The 8,057-nt window shown below is 37.0% G+C and overlaps 1 protein-coding gene across 4 annotated transcripts in view; it reads left to right on the top strand.

Moving 5' to 3' along the window:
* BMPR1B (bone morphogenetic protein receptor type 1B) overlaps positions 1 to 8,057 on the top strand; it is a 408,951-nt gene that overhangs the window by 209,720 nt on the left and 191,174 nt on the right. The window contains exon 1 of one of the 4 annotated variants that reach the window (XM_019647511.1): positions 6,408 to 6,460. The exons of the other annotated variants lie outside the window; for them this stretch is intronic. The gene's annotated coding sequence lies outside the window, so the exon portion shown is untranslated. Of the gene's footprint in view, positions 1 to 6,407; positions 6,461 to 8,057 lie in introns of those variants that run through there. 4 annotated transcript variants of the gene reach the window in all.

The raw sequence follows: 8,057 nt of genomic DNA, 5'->3' as shown, positions 1-8,057 counted from the left end.
GTAGAATTGTGTGGGGTGCTTAAATTTGATCTCTTTTTGCTAATACGAAAAGCCAGAAACTTAGTGAATCTTTTTGTTTTATGATTGCAATTTTAGTCATAGATCATCTTTTAAGGAAAGTCAAATTATGTCTCAATAAAAGGAAAATTGTATCTGTGTTACCAGCTCTAAGTGAAATATCTTATCTTCAATATGGCTGTGGTATTATGGTGTGTGCTTACTTTAAACTTAATTTCACAGCATAAATGTCCTGTATGCTAGAACCTTTAAGAGATCTTTATCTTTGGGCATTGTTGGGTTTTCAACAATGGACACTTTATGTCCATGAACCATTGTCTGGGATAACCAGAGTAAGTGGGGACAGTTTCTTATATATCCATGTGTTTTTGGAATAGGTGATAGTAATGTTAGAACATAACAAGAGAAAACTATTTGGCATTCTGAGGCAAATTAGGTATAAGGGCCTGCTTTAATTTTAAAAACAAAAGCTCTACTGTTTCTAGCCAGAAAAACCAAATATCTTGGAGTTAAACATGGAAAATGTTTATAGTGTTGTATAGTTTTATTACTTCAGACAGAAGGAAAACAGTTTATTGAGTAACTTTCAGCCAATAAGAAATTTTATACAGGCCAACAAACAAGAGGTGAACAAAAAAATACTTTCTGGTTTAGAGAGAATGAATGATAAAGGTTCAAGATACTTAGCCATTCACTTTGAAACAAGTGTCATCTATTTTGGCTTTTATATGCCAGCAGACAAATAGTCAAATTAGAAAGGTTTCATTAGTTCCAGGATTGTCCTTAAAGTGAAGAGGCTTTGCCCTTTCTCAGCCTTGTTTTCTGCTTGCTAATCTGATGACTGGAACTCAGAACCAAGAGTTCGCAGTCACATGTCAAGGATGGTGAAAAAGTGGTATAGAAGGAGATTGGGTCTTTTAGAATTGTGAAGTTGGCATACCTAAATCTGTTACATGAGGATTTTGTTTATGAGAGAGAAATAAATTTCTGTCTTATTGAACCACTGTTACTCTTGGTTTTCTATCGCATATGTATGCATGACTGATACACCCTCCCCAGCCCTATCTAGTCCTGGAGTCAGTCAGCTGTGGTCTGCAGGGCAAATCAACCCTTTGCCTGTTATGAAAATAAAGCTTTATTGGAATACAGCCCCACCCATTTGCTTCCCATTGTCTGTAGCGGGCCGTGAGTGGCTGCTCTCCTGATACAGTTAGAGTTGACTAGCTACTCAGAGACCATGTGGCCACAAAGCCTAAAACATTTATGATCTGACCCTTTATAGACAAAATTGGCTGATCTCTGATCTAGTTTTTGATTGACCTCATTTCTTTTTCTTTGAAAATGTCTCTTTTATCTTTCTTTTTTTTTTCTGTATTTATATGGGTCCCTTGTCAGGCTGAACATTTTCACCTGATATCTGAACTACTATAGATGTCTGGTTGTAAGCTTCCTTAAATCATTTATATTTTTATCATTTATTCCCTTTATCAGATATACTATAACATGGTAAGCTTTCTTAGACACAGTGCACATTATGTTCCTTCTCTGATCAAAGCTTTCAATCTGATTCCTCTAGCATCAGGTCATAACATTGTGGCTTGTCGTCTATGATTGTTTGTACTGTTGCCCTCCTCTAGCCTGCTAACATTATTTCCTATCCATTTATTAATGAATCTATTTAACACGCTTTCTGAATACCAACACATGCTGGGAAACCTAAGAAACACACAGTTCTAGTTACCGTTTGCTTATAAAATAGCCGCAGCTTCCGATTGGTCGCTTTGGCTCTAGTCCTCCCGATTCTGGTCTATCTTCCACACTGCTTTCTGGGTGAGCTGTCTGGAATGCAGTTCTGACCTTTCACATTCCTGATTACGGCCTGCAGGGACCCCACGTCACCTCCACGGCAGGCTGTGCAGGTTCAATCACAATCTATAGCATGGTGTACAAGGCCTTGTCTGATTTGGCCCTTGACTGTGTTTGTAACTCCATTTCTTTTCTGAGACAACAGCCTTTTCTGTACTCTGTTCTTGAGGACAGCTTGCCATTTTTTGAAATTCTACTCAACTTCCGTTCCTTTTGTACACACAATGCCTCTGTCTGATGCATCTTTCTCCCTGCTTTCCCTCCGAGAATGTGTCCTTGTGAACCCTTCCGAGATGAAGCAGGAATGTCACCTTCATGGTGAGGCTTCCACCCCCCTCTGCCTGAGCTCATGGCTGCCTGGTCTGTGTTACCACAGAGCCCTGTGCATCCTTATTATCGAACACTTGGTGTTTGTAATAGTTGGTTCACAAAGTCACTGCACTTCTTCTAAGACAGTGACTCCTTCGACTGAAGTTTTTGGTCATAGATTCTCCTTGCATTTTTCAGCTTTCCCTCATGCCAGGTATAGTAGTTGTGTTTGATATTTCTTTGTGGTGATATTTGATTAATGTCCTTTGGTGTAACCGACCCCAGGCCGTACCCGCAGGTTTTTGCTCACCATTACGTTTCCCGATGTATGGCTAAGTACCTGGCACACAACCTACACTCAATACTTGATTATTGGATGAGTAAATTAATTAGTTGAGGGCAAAGGCTGTTTGTTTTCCTTTAATATTTGTGTGTCACATCACATAGAACTCAACAGTTTTGTTAATTCACTAATGAAGCCTTGAAGAGTGCTTTTTTGTAACACACTTGTTTTTTAAAAATAACTTGATCAGACGTCCAATATATAAAAGAAATACAAGCAGAACTGCCATGTTTGGAAACCCCTCCCCCTGGCTCCCCCGGGACTCCTAAGGTAACTTCACAGATGGAAACTGCTGTTAGCGTGGAAATTTGCATTGGCTGCAAAGGCAGGTAAGCAGCGTTTTTCATCACTGGCTCTAGATGTGTGACTGGGCAGACCATTGAATCACAGGGGACTTGGTTTTCTTATCTTTGAACTGAGAGTTTCATCCTAATGTTCTCGGCATTTCTTTCCAGCTATGTAAGTATATTGAAAAGTTTCAGGTTTATCCCAGCCCTTGGTCCTCACTTAGATATAACTAACCTCTTATTGGAGTACCCTTGCCTCTGCCTTACCCTAATGCTAAATGTCTGTCAAGCACGTGCTAACTTCAAACTCCTCTAAGAAGTCTTCTCCAGCTACTCCTTTGCTTATTGCATCAATCCCATTCATTATCCACAGCACATAAACTAGAACATAACATGCAGTTTTCCCAGTGCCGTTTCCACGCAGGAACGTGTTTTAGCAAGTACATTGGCCAGATGCCCAGTTTGCTTACTTTAAACAACCTGATAATGTTTTGGAATATTAAGGTGCATTCTTTCCATATATATGTTATTTACCTCCTGAACTTATTATAATCCATTTTATGAGAACACTGTGTAGAGTGTCTTTTATTGATCAGTCACCTCAATTATCTTTATCTGCTTAATTGTAGAGCCCTCATCTTGTATTTCTAGGTACCACCTATCATTTATTGTTTACTTATTGATTAATCTTGAAATTTAAATACCTGTTTAATTGCTCAAGTTAGGAGAAATAGACGGAAATGTGCTTTGGACATTATATGGCGAGACTGCAATTCAAATGAGATTGTATTTTACTTATACAAGGGGAACAATCCATTAAACCGTTCTCTGTCCATTTTTTAAAATTAGATAATAGAGAAGAGCCAAAGAGAGACTTGCTTTTGCAGTCAGACAGATTGGATTTGAATCAAAGCTCTGCATGTCTATAGTCAAATTAAAACCTCTCTGACTTTAGATTCCTTACTTTTAAATGGGATAACGCCTACTTTCTCAGGGCTGTTGTGAGGATTAGTTGAGCTAGCCTATGTCCAAAGCCTATCACACAGGTTAACTATTTATTATCACTGGAGAAATTGAGGTGAGCTCTCTATGACCAAAGAAAAAGATCTAGGTAGTCAAGAGAGTTCATGCAAACCCATTTATTTTTCTGGCCTGGGTTATGTGAGATATTTCATACTGAAGTTATAAGCTTTCTTTGTTTTTGTTTTTCTTTAGGCGAATTTTCTCCATTTTTAAAAACACTGAAATAAATTGGAGGAAATATGGGAAATTAGTAACTTTGATGAAAGCATTTCAACTTTTATGGCACTGATGATTTTTTTCTTCTGAATTTGGTGGTACACACAAGAAGTGTTCTTCCTGGAGAATATGTTTCAAAGAAAGTATATTTTGATTTAGACTGAAAGAGTAAATTGTGTGTGTGTGTGTTCTCATGTTTACATCTATGCACAGGAGTATCGATATGATAAACACATCTTTAGGCACTCAACAGCTCTGAACAGTATTTAAAGAAACAGCCCTGTGATCCAACAATGGAACATTTGTGGGACTGGAAAAGACAAAGAAACATGGGAAAGCAAGCTCATTGGTGCATAGGGAAAGCATTAGCCAGCAAAGCACTTACAATGGACATGCGACCACACAGTTGTAGAAAAAAAAAAATTGAATCTCTCAACACAAAGTCTTGGCTTTGGACTCCCTTAGTTTAAATATTGACTTTTGAAATGAGATGAAAGTTGATATATGCCATGTTGCAATATCTTTCTTACCACATGTTAAGTGGCAGTAATGCAATCTTGTTGGATAACTGGTACTGTGTTGTTTCTGATTTACAGCCCTGGTAATTTTTCTTGTTCTGGGAATACATTGCATGAGAACACATGTTGAAGTTAAAATTAGCTTCAAACCTACCTAAGTAAAAGTGAGAATTCTCATATAACAAATTTATAAATATTTAGATTTTAAATGGTGTTTAAATCTATAGATTTAATAACCTTTCTCAGAGAAATTACCAAAAGAATAAAAAATATAAACATAGAAACAAAAATAGCATCAGGAGATAGTTCAAGTTTAGAAGAAAATAGAATACTTAAGTACCCATGAACAAACATCATAAACTTTTTGCTATAAGAAAAACAGGCATATGCATGTCTGCTTATTCAAAGGGTAAGGAATATACTGGAAAGAAAAAATGCAAACTTTTGAATTGGTCACAATGTTGTTGTTGTTGTTTTTTTAATGAGTAATCCATTATCTAGGGGACATTCTTTAAGTCATGAAGTCTTCGTACTGAGCTATATAGAAAATCTGCCAGTAACTGGGTAATTTCAAAACCTTCACTTTGCTTACATAGATATGGCATAAATGTTCTCAAAAGTGTTTATGATCTAATTGTGATGCCCAAGAAATGTTTGCATTTTATTAGCTTTAAAGTACTTTTGAAAACCAAAAGTTTGATGACTAAATTCAGATTATATGTAATCATTGAAATGTACTTTATATGGTAGGTTTATGCTGGAAAATTTTAATGAACACTGGCCAGCAGTATCCTAAGAGATAGTGTGGAAAAGTTAAGGAGAAGATTCTGAAAGTTCCATGAAGAGAATGAGGGCCCTTGAAGAAATATTAGTCAGTCTGTAATGAAATAATTCTTTTACCTTGGGTGGTGAAAAGAGGAGGCAGAAAAAGTGTTTGAGATATTTTTCTATAATAAGGACATGCAGCAAGGAGCTAGGACTCCATAACAAAATATCTCCAAGTTGGGTTATATTCGAGTTCTGTAAGTTTACAGAAAAATAAAACCACAGAATTAAGGGATAGTTTTCTGTTATATTTTTGAATAAGATTAAGCTTTTGTAGACCTTTTGTGCACTATTGGACTCTGTTAAGTAGACATACAACCTTTAACATCTTTCTTGGGTGTAGTGGTTAATTGTATGTATTGAGAAGGCTGCCTAGAACCAGAGCCATTCAGAAAGTAGGAACTTTTATAAATGCAACCTTACTGCTATAGATTAGTACATCAACCACATTTACTGTAATTTGCTGAACTTGCATTCTATTTTCTACTAAAGAACAGATAACTTTCATTTGCAAGTGTTTTTATCCTTATGAAAGACATTAGTTTTCCTTTAACTATTTAATAAAATAGTAAGAACATTCAAAATTCTGGTTGTAGTACTGTAAGAACTCAAAATTAATCATATCCAGAAAGTTGTTAGAGAACATGAGACATCACACATAATGGAAGAATGACCACATTCTTTATCTCATTTGGAGGGGATCTCCATGAAGGTAGTGACAATAACATTTTAGTAATTTAATTAATTTTCCCATTAGCTGTAGAAGTATAAACAGCACTTGTAACTTTATATTCAGGGAGATTTTGTATCTTTTCCATTTCATCATCTTTGGACTTCCCTGGCATCTCTGTAGATGTCATTACTTAATAATATTTGTATGGTTTTATTATGCTTTATTTGCTCAGAAAGGAAGAGGAAGCTAGAGACCAAAGTGATTAAAGTTTGCTAATAACAGTGACTCCTCCCTGCCCAGTGTCTGTCCACCTTGCTCCTCATGACAAGATCTCACTGAGCCTCACTGGGAGGAACATTAGAAGGCTAAGCTCTGGCACCTGGTGAGTAATTGATTAAAAAAATAATAATAAGGGCAAGTTTTAGAAAGCTATTTTTAATGGGCTGCATGTTAAAGTGAAAATACGAAAATACTGTATTGAAATATGTTTATTTAAAAATCACATACCCTACTTTGACTGGATGGAAGAATATCGGTGAGAAAATTTGTACTGCCTCTTTAGCCCCTGAAGTGTGAACATGGGGGACTAGGTGAGAACCTGCAGACTGAAAGTCACTCGATGCTCCCTCGGTTAGGTTTGGCTGTGATCCTCATGCACAAACTGGAAGGCAGCTCGTGGCATTGCACAGGTGGTGGGCACACAGCCTTTGGGCCCCTGGTTTTTGAGGCAGCTCTAGGATCCATCCATCCTGTGCTCAGTCAATGAGAATTTAAGATCTGTCTTGACAAATGAGTTTTACCATTGACACCATAATGTTCTTGTACTCTTGTTCTGTGTTCCCAAGTAATTTGGTCTTTGCTCTATTCCATGGTGTCTACCTCCGCCCTGTACCCCGGTTTCCGCTGCCAGAATCCCCCCATGTTCTTCCTGTTTTTCCCAGCTTCACCTTTTACTTTTGCCCAGGAAAACTGAGGAGCCATAGTTCCTGTGTACATTCCAGGTCTCCTGGGATGGCTGCATCCCACCCATCCCTGTGACTACACTCTGACGCTGAGACACACTTGTTTAGAAGCCTGTGATCACCAGGCTAGTAGACAGGGCTGTTCATTCTGTTCAAAAGCTGAAAGCCTTTACAAAGTTGCGTGATATTCTCAGAAAACTCATAGCCCATCACAGAGCCTTGGCTTTTTCTTTCTAGTTTAGGCTGACAAAGTCCTGATTATTTTTAGAATATCTTATTTGCATTTTAGGATTGGGACCCTACACTCTTGTGGGAATAACAGAATCAGAAGAGCCAAAATCTCCCTTTTCTGCTTTAGTTTTCTTCTTAGCATTTACTACTAACGTGATACATTTCACTTTTAAATCTTATTTGTTAGTCTTCCCCACAAGAATGTAAGCTCGGTTTGGGGAAGGGATTTGTCTGCTCTGTTCCTTTCTGTATCTTTAGTTCTGAAAATGGTGCCTGGCACACAGTATATGCTCAATAAATACGAATGTTTGTATACTCAAATTCTAACTTTGCCAAATAATTATGTCTTTAAGCTTAGAAGTCTGCTTAGGACTAATGATCACTGTGTTCTGATTGCTTTGTGGTTCCTTTTATATAAAAAGAATGTGATACTTTCATGAGTTTTTAAATGTTTACTATACTTCAAATATTTCAGTATTTACAGTTAAGATTTATAATTATAGATGAACTTTTTAATTACTTACAAGCCAAGATTATGTTTTTGTCATATACATGACAAATATATATATATATATATATATATATTTACAGCCCTTTAATTTTTTTGTAGCTTATAATCCCATTAACATCAATCATATCTTTTTTTTTAAAGATTTTTTTTTATTGGGGAATTGGGGGGATGGGAACAGTGCTGGGGAATTGGGAGAAGGGGAACAGACAAGTTGCTGTCATTTTGTTCTTCAGTCTAGTTGTGGAGGACATTGCTTCACTGGCCCAAGTTGGCAC

Source organism: Hipposideros armiger, unplaced genomic scaffold, assembly GCF_001890085.2.
Source record: "Hipposideros armiger isolate ML-2016 unplaced genomic scaffold, ASM189008v1 scaffold_112, whole genome shotgun sequence".
NCBI lineage: Eukaryota > Metazoa > Chordata > Mammalia > Chiroptera > Hipposideridae > Hipposideros > Hipposideros armiger.
This window is presented reverse-complemented; position numbering and strand designations above follow the sequence as displayed.